Genomic DNA, 19,116 nt, shown 5'->3' with positions numbered 1-19,116 from the left:
TCAGTCTCTGGCTCACCCAACCTTGGCTTTCTCACTGTACAGATGCAATAATATCCTCATTGACCGCCATCTATTCTGTCCCTTGGGGATCTATGTTCTCTGAACTGTTTCCCTTAACTCTCTGTGGGTCAGGCCTCTGTGTTGTCCCTCTGATCTGGACACTCATGTGACAATTGAGTCTTTCTGGCTTCTGATGGTGACTGCAGTCACTTGGCTTCGACTGGGGCGGTGTGGGGGGGTTGCCTTGCCCTTTCTTGTTGGGGAGCTCAGTTCTGTGGTAGCTTCCCCTGCAGAGCCACCCCAAAACCCCTAAGGGAAGCTGGAGCCCGTCTCTCCTGTGCCTTCCTTACCACCTTGGGAAATGGGGTGCCCTCTAGGTTTCCCTGTAACACTGCCCACTCCAGCATGCCCACTGCTCTGAGCCTTTCAGTGCCTTCACCCACCATCTGCCATGGCAGTTCTGGTGCTCCTACTTGGCTTGGTGTGGACGTTGCTTTCTCCATGCTTTAGGGGGTGTTTGCACCATCTTCTGGGGCCTTGATGAGGTATTGAGACCTTCAGACCAAGTGGTACGATTCTACCACTTAGTGGGACCAACTCATCCCCAGCCCTGTGACAAAGTGACCTAACTAACCCTGGCTATTGGCCTCATGGCAAGTGGATGTGGGGGGAGACAAGGAAGATTCTAAGTGGGGAGCGAAAGTATGTGATTTTGGGGGGGAACAGACCTTTGCAATCTTTTTTAATGTTTATGTATTTTTGAGAGAGAGGGCACACGCAATTGGGGGAGGGGCGGAGAGAGAGGCAGGGAGAGAGAGTGTATTCCAAGCAGACTCCTCACTGTCAGCGCAGAGCCTGACACAGGGCTTGATCTCAGGAACCAGAGATCATGACCTGAGCTGAAATCAAGAGTTGGTTGCCTAACCGACTGAGCCAGTCAGGCACCCTGTTTGTTTTGAAACAAGGGAGGAGTGTTAGCTCTTAATGAGGAGGAGAGAGGGCACTTCTGTGGGCTTAGAAGGTTTAAGGAAATCTGGGAATTCAAGATTTTTTGGATGCATCAACCCAGATGTCCTCATTCCATGTGTCAGGGTCCTGTTCCTCAAAAAGGGAGCTGGTCTTGGTAGAGATGACATACCTTGGTTGGCTTAACATTCTTTTGAGCTCAGCTACTCTTAGGACTTCAATCTATTCATAGGATTTAAAAATCTTGAGTCAATCCTCAACCTTCCCTATCCTCTTCTGCAGAAGATGAGGATCACTGTATGTTGCCCACGGGGCCCTCTGGCTTCCACATGTAGCTTTTTGTTTCTGTTTTGTTTTTCCTTTTAACAGCTTTGTTGTGTGATAAGTCACAAACCACATAGTCCACTCATTTCAAGTATAAAATTTAAAATTATATTCACAGGGTTATGCAACCATCATGACAATCGAACTCCAGAATATTTTCATTGCGGGGCACCTGGGTGGCTGAGCGTCCGACTCTTGATTTCAGCTCAGGTCATGATCCCAGAGTTGTGGGATGGAGCCCCGCATTGGACTCCACACTGAGCGTGGAGCCTGCTTGGAATTCACTCTCCCTCTCTGCCCTTTCCCCAACTCACGCTATCTCTCACTCCAAACATAAAAATAAAAATAAAAAAGTAGAATATTTTCATTGTGCCCCTCCCCCAAAAGACATCTCAAACCCATTAGCAGTCACTTCCCATTTGCCCTTCCCCTACTTCCTGACACCCACTACTTTCCGCCCTGCAGATGAGCCTATTCTGGACAGTTTGTGTAAATGGAATCATACAGTATGTGGTCCTTTGGGACTAGCTTCTTTCATTTAGCATAATACTTTCAAGGGTCATCTATGTTGTGGCATGTGTTAATACTTCATTTATTTTTACTGCCAAATAGCATTCCATTGCATAGATTTACCCCATTTTGGTGATCCTTTCATCAGTTGATGGACAGCCCACTGTTTTAAGGAGGCTGATGATGGGGAAGAGGAGTGGGTCTTAACTTTTAATTCCATATGCTTTTGCAGTGTGTAGAATTTTCATAGAAAGCAAGTATTCCTTCTGTTAAAAGAAATCAGGGGGGAAAGTAAGGGGTAATGACGATGTCAAATGTTACACAGCTGAAGACCGTCATTGGAGAAGCATTTAGAAGTGGCTTGGAGATACTGTTGGTGACATTCTGTGCACAGTGGGAGGGTGAGGACAGGTAACTGAGGATGAAAATGGGCTCAGGGAGACTGGAAGTAGTGACCCAGCATGCTCAACAGCCAGAGGAGTGAGGAAAATAGAAATATATTGGGGACTGTGGTTGTAAAAGCCTCTCAAATGTTATCCCTTTGCCTAATTTTAAAATCCCGAAGAAAGACTTTTCTCAATTTGCTTGCTTTAAGGAAATTCTGAAAATAGCCAAAGTTTGCCAGAAGTTCCAGAATAATTTGACTTTGCAACTGCTAGTCACTACTTGTATTACTTGGCTAGGGCTGCCATTCTTTTTTGGAGCAAAATACCAGACTGGGGGCTTAAACAATAGAAATTTACCTCATGGTTCTGGAGGCCGGAAGTCAGAGATCAAGGTGTCTGTCAGCAGGGCCAGGTCCTTCAAAAGCTTCTCTCCTTGGCTTGCAGATGTCCATCTTCTCCCTGTGTCCTCACACAGGCTTCCCTCTGTGCATGTCTGTGTCCTAATTTCTTTTTATAAGGACACCTGTCAGATTAGATTAGGGTCCCATCCTCATAACCTCATTTTAACTTTGACATCTTTCAAGGTTTTACCTCCAAATAGAGTCCTATTCTGAAGTACTAGGGGTGAGAGCTTCAACATATGAATTTTTTGAGCAGGGGACACAATTTAGGCAATATCACCAGTGATCATTTCAGATGGGACGTAGAGGCAGGCAGTTCCCTACAACCAACATGGACCATCTGCACTTCCAAGAGCAGTCCAGGTGGCCACCGCTGACCACCAACCTCAGCTCTCTCCCTCCCTCTTCAGTCCCGTACGTCATGTCCCATAGTGACACACACAGTACACTTCTGAATCCTAAATGTGAATCGACTGCTCCTCATTTATCCTGGGTGTACCCAGCATATTTGAATCATCTTAGGGCCACTCCTATTTCTTTCCTTGCTCATTGGTCACTTGAACTTACAGAGGGTAAGCAGACTGTGAGTTCAAAGCCACAGTGCATATCATGATGTTTGGGGTTTGGGATGTAAACAGGGCACCTCCCTAAAGTATCACAATCTTTATGGTCCTTTGGGGGAACCAAGGCATGCCCTGGGAAAGAAAATGCCACCCAGAGGAAGTTGTCCTCGGAGAGAACTGTGCTCCTAGAGAGACATCCTGTTTACTCTGACTCATTTCTGAGACTGTGTCAGCTCATGTTTTTTGGTAATTTGCTAATGACATGGTATCTATTAAATACGTATATAGCAAGGTAAAAATAGGTGGAGCATTTTCTAAATAGCCCTGGCTCAAAGCAAAGCGGTGAAAGAGCTGTTAGTTCTTTTTAAGGCAAAATAAAGCTGCTCTTCATCATCCCCAACACACCCGGGTACTGCATCCCAGGACAAACAAGAAATGCCCCAATGAAAGAAAATGAAAATGCTGTTCTCGACTGGCTTGCTTCAGAAATATGCCTGGACCCGAGAGTTCCAACTTTTCCGGGATTCATTCTTACAGAGTCTAACCCTTGTGGTTTTTTGGTAGGAGGTAATTTCTGTGCTGGTTATGATTTGAAGGAGCTGGCCCACAGCTCAACCTTGCTCAAATTGGAACAAGATGTCACCAGTGGTCTTGCTCCCACAGTAGGCACTTGGAAATAGATTCGCATTGGGACTGCCAGCTTCTGGGCCTTTCTGCGGGACGTCTGTTAGTTTCCATGACTAGAAATGACACCACCATTCTGTCACTGCATTTCACGTCCCTTGTACCATGTAGGAAGTGTGAGTGTTGTGGGTGGTTTTTTTTTCTTCAAGCAATGAAGGCAATGGCAAAGAATTTTTCATAAAAACAAGTGACAAATTTCACTCAAGTTACTGACACATAAAAGGAAAAAATTAGTTTTCGCTTTGAAGCTAACCAGAAACAAATGGCTATGTTTCTCCAAAGGAAAAGCTGGAGTTTAGTTATGATACATCCCCTCCCAGAAATCTAGGAAATTATACATACTGTACCCTCTGTTTATAAGAATATGAATAACATGATTGTGCGCACAGGGGTCAATTGCAGTTCAGATGAGAATTTACTGCTGTTAAATAGCAACTACATAAAGGCAGAAAGAGCTGCTGTTAACCCTTTATTCACATGATCCAAATGCCTTCCTTTTAAAAGACACTTGGATGGAAAGCTCCTTGAAGCCAGGAAATCTGTCTTTGATGTCTTTAGATATCTCTCCACACGCAGCACAGACGCCGTGGCGGGCACACAGTCAGGGAAAGGTGTGCATCCTATTCGACCAAAGAGAGAAGCAGTGTTTGACTTTTCCATTGAGAAATAGGAGTGGTTTTATTTGAGCCGCATCGTTGAGTCCCTGGTGCCAAGCAATTGAGAGCTACAGGAACCCTGAACTTGCTCTCAGTTTGGGCCACTTACTTTCATATATCCCAAATCAGGCTGCTATCAGCAGCTGCCCCAAGATCTCCATGACAGCAATGTCTGTGTGCAGGGCTTGGTGTTGTGTCCTGTGATTCCATCCCATTTATCGCCCCCCCTCCCCCTGCCAACCACCACCCAACCACAGTGGGTACTGTCTTCATTTTGGAGGAAAGTGGGCCCCAGAAAGGGTAAGCAGCCTGAGACCATGTAGTGAGTGGCCTGACTAGGACGCACACTCAGGCTGGTCTGAGTGCAAAGGCTACCTCTCCCTGCTGCCCTCCATGATTTTTGCAAAGGGATCATGCTCCGTTCCTAAAGCCAAGCAATCTGCAGGACTATATAGTCATGGTCAAGGAGCTTGGGGATAGCAATTAGCCAGCCTGAGGGGCACTGGGCATGGCAGGTACATCCCAGCCTATGACCCCCTCCCTCACTCCACTGTAGGGCTCTATTTAACACATAATTAACCAGGCAGGCTTCAGCAGGAGAACACCCAGGAAGGCCAGCAAGGAAGAGCCTAAAGGAGAGGAGATGCGGCTGACCAGGGTGCAGGGTGAGGAGGGCAGAGATAGGGGAGGGAAAGAAGGAGGGAGGTGGTGATTTGGCCTCCCACCCCTCCTGCCTGGCCTCTGTGGGAAGAGGATGGGGCCACTAAGGGAAGATTGTTTATAAGCACCTCAGGCTTTTTTACCAGCTGATGGCGCCCCTTCCTTCTTTTTTCCCTCTGAGTCACACTGCCATACCAGCCACCTGCAGTCCCCAAACTGGGGCCAGAGGGGAATGCATTGCTGCAGAATGAGGGCGCACTTTGGAGTCAGATGAATCCAGCTGTGATTTGGGGCAGCTGTGGGCAGCTCACTCAACAGCTCTGAGTTCCTCTTGGGGGTAGTAATACCCACCTCACATGACTCTGGTGGGAATAGAAGGAGGAGTCCGAGATGTGAGGGGTGTAGGATGCCCGGCACCCCGGAAGTGTCCAATGACTGTTTCTAGTCTATATTCACCCACCCTCAGCACCCCCCAGTTGGAGAGATTGCTCCGCATTGTCACCCACCTGAGTCAGCTCGAGGTGGGTCCAACTCCATTCACGCTTGAGCGCTAGAGAGAAGGGGAGCTTTTCCTGATTCTCTTCTCCCGTGTTTCTAAATCTGATCCTAGTTTGACGAGTGGTGATAAGTTACTGATGGCATGGATGTCAACAGTTCTGTTCCATGTTTCCTGAAGACCAGCTACATCCCAGACACGGTGCTTGGGACAGAAAAATGCACAACATGTGGCCCCTGCCTTCGGGGACCTTACATTTCCGCTGAAGAGACAGACACATAAGTGAGTTAAATATTATGTGTTAGATGCTGTGACAATGGAATGCACAGAATGCTAAGAAAGCACAGAGAAGTGTTGATGAGCACAATCTGGAAGTTGAGGATAACTCTCTAAGGAAGGTGTTGCCTTCGCTCAGTCTTAAAAGAAGAGCCAGTTAGCCAGTGTGGTGACCTCGTATTTGTTACCCTGACTAAGCTGAGACTACATTCCCCAGAATTCCCTTCCTTGTCTGATTCTGGGTTAGGATTAATCGTAAGAGAAACATGCATGAGGTCTGGAAGGTGAATGAGAAGCAACAGCCATATTTATGCCCAGAATGTCAACATAGGGCCAGACGTCGCTGTCGCTCACACTTATGGTTGCAGATCCATTGACCTGCCCTGTTGGAGTCAGGCAAGCAACGAGGTCTGCACCTCCTTCCCCTCCCTCTGGACTCCTTCCTTCAACTTCTCAGATGGCTAGGCCAGGTGTGTGTTTAGCTCTGTGATGAGGGATACCAGCCTCCCTTCTAGCATCATTGAAGTTTGAGGTATGAGAGACCAGCACAGACTCCATTCATCCTTCTGGGCTCCCAGCTTCTTATCCATGTGGGTTCTGGTTTCCCTTGGCTCTCCCCACTTCACATTCATCTTTCCTTCCCAGACGTGAACATGGCCCTGCTCCCTCCAGGCCCAGCACCAGATATAGACACAACAGCTGCACATAAGCTGTGTAACCAGCATTCACAGTTGTGTAGGGTCAAATCCCCATAATAAGCCCCTTGTTCTAGATCACTGCAGTGGTTATACTTCTTTGGTGGACCTTGATGGGTAGACCAGTTAAAGATGGCTGGGAAAAAATGGTGCAGGCAAGAAGAATAGAATGAACAGATTCGTGAAATGGCAGAGTATATGCAGGGAACCACAGGTAGCTTGGTGTTTCCAGAAATCAAATGAGAAGCAGAGAGAGGAAGATGGGACCAGAAAGGGTGGAAATGCCCAGGCCGTGGAAGGAATTGAACGCTAGACGTTTGGCCAACACAAGAAACAGCGGAATGAAGGAAGCTTCTAAATGTGTGGTAAAGCTGTGAACAGTTTGTGTAACCTATCATGCTATTTATTCTCTGAATAATGTTCCACATGACAAATCTTTAGAATATACTACTTGCTTTAAGATATGGTGTTTCCACTGTCTGATGGCAAGAATTGGGTACCGTCTATTGGGATAGGATAGGTTATGCTGTCTAATAAATAAACCACAGGTTTCTGTGGCTTGACACCACAAAGGATTTTTCTCACCCATGTCATGGTAGGATGTTTTTCTTCGGTGTGTCTTTATCAAGCAGGGACTGTGGGTTTCAGGATCCTTTTATTTCATGACTATGCAATCTTCAAAGTGCGGTCTGTAAGACTGGAAAGGAGAGCTCGTGGACCATGCTGCTGGTGGGGCACTGGTGGGCAGGAAAGTGGCTTGTGTAACTTCTGACAGCCGTCTGTCAGCAGCACCTAGTCCTGCCTCCCCAGCTACTAGAAAGCTGGGAAATGTAGGCTGGGAGGAGGGAAATAAAATGGATCTGGTAAATGCATAACATGGTACGTATTACCCTTATCACTTTGGGAGCTTTTTTTTACAGCTCAATCCTAGTAATAGCGTTAACTGTGTTAGCACATAGATGGGCTTCTTTTTCCATTACACGGTTTAGATTCTCTGTTCTTGTTTCCTTGCTCTTGTATATTCCAAGACAAAACACACACACACATACACACACACACACACAAACAAAACAAAAACTCCAATGGTCACATCAGTATTGAGTGCTGTTATTCTAACAATTAAAATGACTCCTCTCCTTTTATCTAGACAAGATGGCCCTTGTTTAATAAACAACTTTCATATGGAAAGAGTTTTAGTAGCAGGGACCTCCTCCAGATCACTTTTCCTTTGTACGCCCAGGTACCAGGGATTATTTGGGTTAGAGAACATCAGCTAATAAAAATGTAGAGTGATTGCTTCTTACGATTATGCAAATGCACAGAGAAGTTCTTGGTGGCAAAGAACATATCGCTCTTCCTGTTTCAGTTTATCTTTTATTTTTTTAATGTTTATTTATTTTTGAGAGAGAGACAGAGTAAAAGCAGGGGTGGGGCAGAAAAAGAGACAGGATTTGAAGCAGTTTCCAGGCTCTGAGCTGTCAGCCCAGAGCCCAACACAAGGCTCGAACTCATGAACCGTGAGATCATGACCTGAGCTGTGGTCGGATGTTTAACCAACTGAGCCACCCAGGCACCCCCAGTTTCAGTTCACCTTGAGTCCCCACGATGATCCCTAACTTATGGGAGACTGACCCAGGCAGGCTACCATACTACTGGTATTTTGATTTACAGGTTTGGATGCATTTCCCCATAGACACAGTGTTACAAGAGAACCACTGGTCTTACACTTTTCCAGCATGTAATGGATCAAGTAGGTGAAGTTGAACCATTTATTACATTAGTTGCTGCAATTGCTATATTGTAAGTTCTAGATAAAGGACTTAAACTTTTGAAAAAGGGCCTTTTCTTTCCAATTTTCAAGGGATCTCAACTGTAAGTTTCATGTCATAATGTCTCTAAGGGCAAAGTGATAAAGTGCTTTGAAAACTAGAAGATATTGCATAAAGTATCATAATGTTTTAATTTCTTGTAGAGAACTTCAGATTGTGCACATGGCACTACAATGGTTCATCTTATGTGTCAACTTGGCTGGGCCATAGTGTCCAGATATTTGGTCAGACATCAATCTAGATGTCACTGTGAATGTATTTTGAGATGAGAATAACCTGTAAATCAGTAGACTTTGAGTAAAGCAGAGTACCCTCCATAATGCAGGTGGACCTCATCTAATCACTTGAAGGCATTAAGAGGAAAAAACTACAGTCCTCTGTGGAAGAAGAAATCGTGCCTCCAGACTTCCTTTGGACTCAAACTGCCACATCAGTTCCTCCCTGGGTCTCTAGCCTGTTGACCTGCCTAACAAATATCAGACTTGCCAACCCTCACAGCTGCAGGCATGAGCCAGTTCCTTAAAATCTGTGTGTGTGTACCCACATATCCTATTGGTTCTATTTCTCTGGAGAACATTGACTAATGGAGACATTTTCTGAACAAAGGAAAACAGACAATAGTTACTAATTGGCATCTAAAATATGTGGAATCATACACCTACAAAGTGTTCTTTGACAGATACCGACCCAGTTGATTAAGGAATCTGTTTCTTAGTGATTTATCTTTAACCACCTTCAAATTTCTATTTTATAGAAGTCTTTACAATGTGTCCCACTTCTGCATTCTATGCTTGAAGGCAGTGTAGTCAAGACACTCTTAGGTAAGAGAACCCATAATCCAGCAATACATCCAAGACTGTTCACTCCTAAACCTGTGGAGAGGATTGTTCATACTTTTTGCAAACTCTTATTTCAACTCTGATAAGGAATTAAATTCATGTTAGGTACACGTTTGATACATTCCCAGAAACAAAGGAAACTGGCACTAACTGCTGTTAAATAGCATTTGGGACACAAGCCAATGGAAGAAATGAAAGTGTAACATATGATTGAGACTCTGTCTGACCTAGCCCCCTCCGCCCAGGCTTGGCTGGAGTTCTGACGCTCTGTGTGATGTTCCATGTTTGCAAAATGGTTGGCTATTTGAACAAGAAGGGTCACACAAAGAATGAAATGTCAGCTTTAGGAAGGTGATTTGTATTGCGTGAGGGAATACCTCCTACACAATGCCCCCAGAAGGAACCGTGTCCTGTAAACAACTTTCACTGCTTATGTAGTAGTCCTTGTGGCAAAGCCAGAGAGCATTCGCGTCTGCTGAAGGAATTAAAAATGAAACAAAACAAGAAGCCATGAAAAATTACATAGAATAGAGGTCAATTCACAGATGTTAATCCAGGCTACGTTTAAGAAGCATCACATTCTTTTCCACGTCGTGTTAGAAGATGGTGATCTTGAGAAGATTAAACAGGAATGGGAGGATTAAAAAGAGGACAAAATATGGAAGGGCCAAGTTAGGAGTTAAAATCATTCAAATCATTCTTATGTGCTCTCTTTTTCTTCCCCTCTTTTGGAAGCTGGGGAGGTGGTGTGTATCTCCTCGAGTAAAATGACCCACCATAAACCTCATAATGTCAAAAATTGGAGACTTATTTATCATCCACATTAAAGACAGAAGCCATGCAGCTGTGGCCAGGAGTGATATTAGAGGAGCCAAAAATGAAAGCAGACAGCAATATAGGCGTGGATTTAAAACTAAGGCTTTTATTACAGAAGGCACAGATAAGAACAGATGGGTGAACAGAATGGACATTTGCATGTACAGAGGAAATGTGGTTAGCTAAAAAGTAGCACTGATTTAGTGAGTAAGGAGCTGTTCTGGTTCCATGTAGCCTTCCCATGTGGGATCTTGGTGGAATGACAGTCTACTTTCTGCCTATCTGCTTTATTTTATTTCATTTTATTTAATGTTTATTGATTTTTGAGAGACAGGAGAAACAGAGGGCGAGCGGGGGAGGGGCAGAGAGAGAGGGAGACACAGAATCCGAAGCAGGCTCCAGGCTCTGAGCTGTAGACAGAGATCCTGACGGGGGGCTCCAACCCATGAACTGGGGGATCATGACTTGAGCCAAAGTCGGATGCTTAACTGACTGAGCCTCCCAGGCGCCCCTATTTACTGCCTTTCTAAAGACATTAACAACTATTTTAATTTATACACTTGCAAGGCAGTGGACCCCGCCCTGAACATTTAGCATAGCGCCTGGGACCCAGCAGACTGCCATATATGGCTGAAAAATCAGACAATTTCCTCAGGAGATATTCCAAAATTAACATATCAGTATTTTGCCTTAATATGTTATAAGATCATCAGAAGTAAGTCCTGGCGAACTTATTTTCAATCATCCAATTTCGGTTTCTGATTGTATGTTCTTGGACAAGACAATAATCCTCCCAGGATTCAGCTTCATCTGTAGGGTTTTCAGATTCTCTTTGGCATTAAAATTCTGCTTCTGTGAACGTAGCTTCAGGGCACCCATAGCTTAGACCACTTAAATCTTATTTTGCAATTCAATCCCATTCAATCATAAATATCCAGACAATATTTAAGTACCTAGTATGTACACGATGCTGCCTGAGCGGCTTGAGGTACGTGACTTTGTGAGTATGAAGGCCTGCCCTCGACATCAAGGAGCAGACCCTCAGAAAGGGTGGAAGGTGTGACATGAAGGAAGAGTCAGAAAGTTCTAGAACCCCTCAGACCGGGATAGTGACATTTTAGAAGGAAGGAAAGTAGAATGGAGGCCCACTTCACCCAGAGCTCTGGACCCAGAGCTGCAGGACAGCTTCCTGAGGGGAGAAACTGAGTGTGTTTGGGTAAGAGTGAGAGTTCGTCCTGAGCAGCATTACCGCGTATGTAGAGAGGGGCAGGCGGGTAAGGTCGAGGCCTTCAAATGCAGAACCAAATTGCAATATTTGCAATATCAAATGCAGAGACCAAACTGAATTGACTCAACATCTCTGCGGAAGGACAAGAGAGCCTGCATGTGGCGGGGAAGTCAGAAAGCAGCGAGGAGAGGAGAGGAGAGGGACGTGCCCATCCAGGAAGACCTCGGCAATGGGCGGTGATGGGACGGCTTCCTATGCCTCACCTGGTTAGTTACTAGAACACGCTGTAAAAATGGCATGTGGTAAATGAATGTGGTTGTGGGCTCTGGTACTGAGACCCTGTGCCTCCAGGGCTGCTTGCTTGTTTGGCTGGGGTGTCCCCTGGAAGTAGCTTTTGGAGCCTGCTCTTGCCGTCACCATGGTGGGGGGGGGGTTCGCTTTTCCTCTTGGCTGATCTCCTGTTGCCTTTTTTTTTTTTTTTTTTTTTGGCTGTTCAGCAGTGGTTTGGTACATGTCTGGGCAAAATGGCTGTCGATGATCTTTCCACCCCACCTCTACCGCACCCCCCCCCCCACCCCAATCCCACAAGGACATACCACTTCATAAGGCAGTGTTGGAAATGGGAAAATGATGAGTCCCTCTGGCTTTAATTGTTGACTTTTCGTCCTTTTTTTTTTTTTTTTTTTTTGGCTAACATAGACAGCAAAACAAATGAGGTTGAAATAAATATTCTTAGCTACTCATCACAATCATAATAACTAAATGACCATTGCTATTCTACCAGGAAGATAATGCATTAAGGCATATTCCACTTCTTGTTTTCATTGCTTATTTTTAACCTGCCTGCTCATTTTTGTTTGTTTAAGCAACTCCTAGCATTTTTTATGCCTTCCTGAAGTGGCAGACCCCCAAAGTTTCATGCAGCAAGGGCGTAGGGAATGATCCTGGATAAAAGGGCTGGGGGCCTGGCATTGTGTCTCCCAGGATATTTATAGGGAGTGTCTCAGCTTGGAGTCCAAGGGGGCCATGGAAGGCTGAAGTCCTCCGATCACTCTTGTGTGGACCCCTCCCTCCCAACCGGTCAGCGTTGCTGACCTCTCCTTTCTATTTTTGTTTTAAGCAATTGGACCACTGAATAGCCTCTCCTCACTTTACTACTTTCTTTGCAGTAAATCTTTTCAAGATTTTTGTCTCTCTGTCTATTTTTTGGCGAAGTTTCTTTGTATATGTTTTGAGTTTTTATCAGAAGGTTTCTATTGGAATCTTTCTCTTTGGTACCTTTTTTCCTATCGTCTTTTCATTTACATGATCTTGGCCTTTTGCAGATTGAACAATGGATCCTTCATACTTCAGTTTTAGATGTTTGGTTATCTTGACACATGTAATAACAGATACTTCATGCAACTGTGACTGTCAAAGTTAATTCAGTTTTGCTTGCAACCGCTGTTTTAATGAAATTTGGATTTTTTTTTCAGCTCCCACTCTTCCCCATTTGTGGCCTTTTACTTATTTGGAAATATAATATTTGTTACATAGTTGAATTATATGTTGTGCCTTTGTGGTGCATAGCTGTGCTTCTAGAGCCACCTTTCTAAGTTTTCAGCATGTTTGAATGTGTTGTTTCTACAGTGGGCAGAAAAGCTCAACTTACAGCTGTTACTTCTAAATAGTTGCTCTAGAAATGATACACCCACAGTTTTCAGCAAGGTTAACGCATTGCTTTATCTGTTGGGTAACTAAAACACACACACACACACACACACACACACACACACACCACAATGCAAACCTTATGGTCGACAAAAGAAAAATTATGGTGCACAAAGAAAACACCAGAAAACAAAAAACAAAGATAAAAGGCAGAGCAAAAACCTCCTCAAAGTAGGGCATTTGTTTAAAGTTGCTAAACTACACATTTTGGACCCTAAAAATGTTTGTAAAAAGTGCTCTGAAATTATTAGACCACAGTACTTCTTTAGAGTCTGAAAAACATTTCGAGGCTCTGTGATGTGGAGCAGGGAGTCGGGGCTGGCCAGGAAGGCGGTGCCATCAGGAGCACTGTGACAGCATAGGAGACAGGAGAGTGGCAGAGAACTGAAGGTCTGTCGCTGCATGTGTAGAGACAGGCTGGGGTGGAAGCCAGGGCGTGACAGAGCCGACAAGATGGGAGCTTTGTCAGAGAAAGGAGATGTTGGCTAGGTAATGCTTCAGAGGAACCCCAAGGTTCTGTGTGCGACTGTGTGACCAAGGTTCTGTGGTGAAGGAGGTAGAGCTGGAGGTCGCTGGAGCTGAGGTAGTCAGGGACCAATGAGGGCCAGCTACCAGGTAGTCTCCATGGATGATGATGTCTCTCAGAAGCTGGCAACTCAGGAGAGCGGAACTGTGAGCCAGAGAAAGATGTGCCCCTTCTCATCGCCCTCTATAACTGTCAATCCATAATTCAGGCTCTGCTTATTCAAAAAATAACATGCCTTAAGTACCAATCATATGCCAGCCACTGCTACTGGAGGTACAAAAATACATCAGGCATGGTTCTGAGTCTGGGGAGCTGACTGCCTGACAGGGGAGGGGAAACATGTACTAGGGATCTCAGGCAGAGCTTGCCACTCACAGGACTTTGGGCGGCAGGCTGGCCGTGTAAATGGTGACGTCAGCAGGTGCAGTATGTACAGACTATTTGGTAAATGCAGTGAACCAAGGGCCTCATGGCTTACCTAGAGGAGATGGCTGTCCCTCCATGTTAGCGAATCTTCGATTTTCTTTTTTTTTAATGCTTATTTATTTATTTATCCTGAGAGAGAGAGAGAGAGAGAGAAAGAGAGAGAGAGAGAAAGAGAAACCCAGGCGGGCTCCGTGCTGTCCCAAAACTTGAGATCATGACTTGAGCCAAGAGATCAAGAGTCGTTCGCTTAACTGACTGAGCCACCCAGATGCCCCCTGATTTTCTTTTTAAAGTCACAAATGTAGACTTGTGGAGGTACCATCTCCCAACTTTAAAATTTTAGCAAGTGATTAAAAAATTAAAAGCACTGTATAAGCCAATGATTTATGAACTCTGATTTAAATAACTGGAGCTTCAGGCAGTCTTGGGTTCTGGTTCTGGCCCTAATCTACTGGTGATCTTAAACAAATCACAAAACTTCCCGGGGCCTCAGTGACCTCATCCATGAAATGGAGCAGTAAGCTGCAGAGGACGAGCTCTGGAGTTTTTCCTACTTCTCTGAGTGTATGAATTCAATGTCTAAATAGACTTCTAATTGATTTCTGTCTACAAAGAAGGGTTGGGGGGGCCACCTGGGTGGCTCAGTCAGTTAAGCGTCCGACTTCAGCTCAGGTCACGATCTCATAGTTTGTGAATTCGAGCCCCACATCCAACTGTGCGCTGACAGCGAGGAGCCTGCTTGGGATTCTCTCTGTCTTCCTCTCTCTCTGCCCCTCCCCCCCCCCCACTATCTTTCTGTCTCAAAATAAATAAATAAACTTAAAAAAAAAGGAAGATGGTAAACACAAGGTCTGTGTTTTTGTTTGTTTGTTTGTTTGTTTTTTACGTTCCTTCTTCTGAAATGTGTCAGCAGAGAGCTGCTGCTCTGGAGGAATTCATTATTGGACCAGTCTTGGCTACCTGGACTCTCTGGGGCCAGGTTTGGCCGCTACCATGATGCACTTTGTGTCTCTTGCCCTCTCCCATGCTGTAGTCATCAAGGGAGGCAGGGTGGCATAATGGAATTGTCCAGAAGGCCAATATGCTGGAACCTCAGACCTGTTTCTTCCTGATCTCTGTGATTGGGAAAGTCATTTCCCCTCTGTCCCAGATGTCAGCAGCTGCAGAGCTGGAAAAAAGAATGTCCTCCCATAAAAACTGCATGTTTCTCTCCGCCAGAAGAGAAACATATCATCCCTTGTATGCGTGTCTATTTGTTTTTCTGCTTTGCCTTGAGTGCTACCAAGTTTACCAGAAAGCAAATATCTGGATCGAATTAGCTTAAAATTTTAAGTCAGAGAATCCCTCGGACTAAATTAGAATTTAATGTCGTAATGGCAGCTTTTTAAAATTGTCTTCAAAATTGCTGTTAGAGGCATTATTCAAATGGTTGCTCAGCGTTTCTTATGTGGTGAGCAGAGGACGCCTTCTGTGAGGCAGGCCGCAGGCAGGACTGTAGGTTGCTAATTCGCTTCCCACTCAGCTTTCGTTTTGCCGAGTGAGGTGTGCATGGAAGGGCATGAGCTGAATTGCTGGGACAGATAAAGAGGATTTTTAGAAACTGTGGGTGAAGAATTGGGGAGTAGGAGGAGAGAAGGAAAAGAAAACTGAGCTGAAGGGGGAGTGGAGAAGAGACCTTAGGATGGACAAGGACAGAGACGGCTAATACAAGTTGGATGAGGTTTTGTCTTGTGCTTAGTGACGTAGTCTTTTTTTCATCTCCCCGCAAAACTCTCAGGAAAATCTTCCTAGTGATTTTTGCTGCTGTTTTGGGGTGATGAACATTGGCTTCAAGGTGTGCAGGGTGAGCAGAGGCCACATAAATGGTCCCGCCATCCATGGGTTATACTGATAGAAGATCCCCCATTAATATTTTCTCACCAAATGTTGTTGCCAGGAAACAGTATCGCTTGCCAAATAAAAGTGTGTGCTTCCTTCTGCCTAATGAGAAATTCATCAGATGCTTTATTGGTTTAGCTTTGGGTAAACAAGGTTAGAAAAAGATTTAGTGCTTCATTGTATAATATCACTAGTTCCTAGTACATTGCTTTTTTTTTTCTCTCTTTGTAATTTATGATCTCTCTTTCCTGTGTTTATTTTAATTGTAGATCTTGAATGTTTTAAAGACGCCTCAAATTCATGTTTTAGTGTTTAGTTTTAAGTTTTAAGACACTCCAAATCATTTGTGGAAGCCAAGGAAGGTCTAAACCAGCACCATCCAACTTAACATTCTGTGTCAACAGAGATGTTCTGTATCTGTGCTGTATCAGTGGTGGCCACTAGCCACATGTGGCCCTTGAGCATTTGAAATGTGGCTAGTGCAGTTGAGGCACTGAATTTTTAATTTCATGTAATTTCAATGAACATAAATTGAAGTTTAAGTAGTCATCTGTGGCTAGTAGCTGCCATATTGAACAGCACAGTCCTAACCATTTATAAATAAACAAATACTTCTGAACATCTGAAAAGGGGTCCTTCTCAAGTTTGCATGTTCTTTTTTTTTTACAGGATTGATTAACTTAGAAAAATCTTTTTGTATAATAAGGAAAAATTATTGCATTGTATTTGTGTAGTATAGAATTATAAGGAAGTTTAAACCCTGTTAATTTACAAAAATAGCAAAATTAACCAAGTGCTTTCTATTTCCTGGAGCATTGGTGGTTCCACTATCGACTTACATCCCAATTTTTACTAAAGGACTAACCGTGACTGCCTAACCATCAGAACTAACATAATTCTTATTTTAATAGGAAGTTTGTGGGAGACAGCCTAAAAAATAAATTTTAGTTCCATTTCTTGACCTGGATGAGTGTTTGCCCAGAGATTCCCTTTATGACTGTTTAAATGTCCTTACATTTTTAATGCACTTTTCTGTATCTATGTTAATTTTCACAATAAAACACACAAAAAATGAAGGTTAGGCTCTTTCATGTTTTGAGGCATAATGTGATAGAACCATAAAAGTGTCCATTTCATAGATTGATTAAGGAAAAAGGAGAATTTATTATATAAGAAAAGTAACATTTCAAGTCAGTGCGAGGGGAATATGAGTTGCTTAACAAGTGGTGATGGGAATATTCTTGTATATTTAGGATAAACTATGCATTTGAATTTACATTTAGTGGGATCAAACTATTGCCATTGGAATGCACATTTTTCCCAGGAGGGTATGTATGTATGTATGTATGCATGCATGTATGTATCTATGTATTTAGAGAGCATGAGCTGGGGAGGGGCAGAGAGAGAGGGAGAGAGAGAATCCCAAGCAGGCTCTGCACTGTCAGCACAGATCTCACAAACTGTGAGATCACCAGGACCTGAGCCAAAATCAAGAGTTAGAAGCTCAACCAACTGAGCCACACAGGCACCCTCAATAAGGTTTTCTAAATGAATAGGTGTTGGGTATATTCTTTAGCTAACCAAGATCAAAGTGTGTCACTTAAATTTGCATTTACATTTGAAATATTTAAGAACAGACCTTGATACCACATTTCCCCATGAAGTCCCTGTTACATTCAACTTTAAATAAAGCTGGCAAAAGGAAAAATCTCAAATGGTTAGAGAGCTAGAATGTAGTGGCAAACGAAAATGACTGAAAGGCTTAAATTTAAAAAAATTATTTTGGGAAAGATGTTAATTAATCTTAAGAATATTTTTTCCATCTTTTACCTACAGATTTTAATTCTTTTCCTTAATTTTAATTTCCGTAGGTTGAGATCTTTTCATTAATTGTTACCCGCAAATTAATTCTAGGTAGATCAGTGTTTACCCAGAAGAAAATAAAGTCAAAAAGTAGTGAAAACATTGATGAGAATTTCTTTATAATTTTTGAATGGAAAAGGGCTTTTTAATGATAATGTTAAACTCAGGAGCCATAAAGAAAAATAATCATAAATTTGAGTCTAAGTTTCAGAAAATCTCTTTCTAGCAGCCAACTCCATAAAGTAAAAGCACCGACTTATTCACAACATAATGGCAATCGACAGTCTGATTTCCATAAAGCACAAAGAGCTCTTTCAAATTAGTTTTAAAAATACTAACAGAAAAGGAGCAAAGTATCTAAACAGGCATTTCACATAGAAAGGAACAAAAATGGCCAATGAATAGAAAATATTCAGTATCAATTATTAAAAAGATTCAGATTAAAAGTTCATCATTTTTAAGGATATAGAATCCTTTCACCTTTCTTTTTTAATATTTATTTATTTTTGAGGGAGAGAGAGAGTGTGCGCACACAAGCAGGGGAGGGGCAGAGAGAGAAGGAGACACAGAATCTGAAGCAGGCTCCAGGCTCTGAGCTATCAACACAGAGCCTGATGCAGGGCTGGAACCCACGGACCTCAAGATCATACCTGAGTCCAAGGTGACTGAGCCACCCAGGTGCCTGGGAAATAAATCATTTCAATCGGCCTGCAGAACTATATTAATGTATCTATTTCTTCCTCAATTTTAAATTTACTATGTGTACCTTTAGCAGAATCTTGGGCAAATGTTCTCTGTGAACATGACCTCTTCACCAAATTGAATGGCTTTTTTAAAAAAAAGACAATATTAAGTGCTTACAGGGATGCAGGGCAATTGGAATTCTCAGTCATTGCTGGCAGGAATGAAATGTACAGCCACTCAGGGAAAAAAAAAATTGGCAGTTTTTTTTTTTATTTTTATAAAGTTAAACATACACCAACCATATAATCCAGCAACCCCACTCCTAGGTTTTTACCCAAGAGTACTGGAAACTTTTGTTCACGTAAAAACTTGTACGTGAATGCCAAAAACTGGAAACAACACAAATGCCCTTCAACTGGTAAATGGATAAACAAACCATAGCACATCCAAATACTGGGATGCTATTCAGAATGGAATAAAAGGGAACAAATTACTGGTTCACGTAACAACGTGGAAGAATCTCAAGTGCCTTGTGCAAAGTGAAAGAAGCCAGACTCAAAAGACTACATTTTGTATGATTCTAATTATATGACATTCTGGAAAATGCAAAATTATAGGAACAGATCAGTGGTTGCTAGGGGTGAATGTGGGGGAAGGGTCAAGTACAAAGGGGCAGCACAAGGAAATCTTCGAGGATGAG

Source organism: Prionailurus bengalensis, chromosome B2 (assembly GCF_016509475.1).
Source record: "Prionailurus bengalensis isolate Pbe53 chromosome B2, Fcat_Pben_1.1_paternal_pri, whole genome shotgun sequence".
Lineage (NCBI taxonomy): Eukaryota > Metazoa > Chordata > Mammalia > Carnivora > Felidae > Prionailurus > Prionailurus bengalensis.
This window is presented reverse-complemented; position numbering follows the sequence as displayed.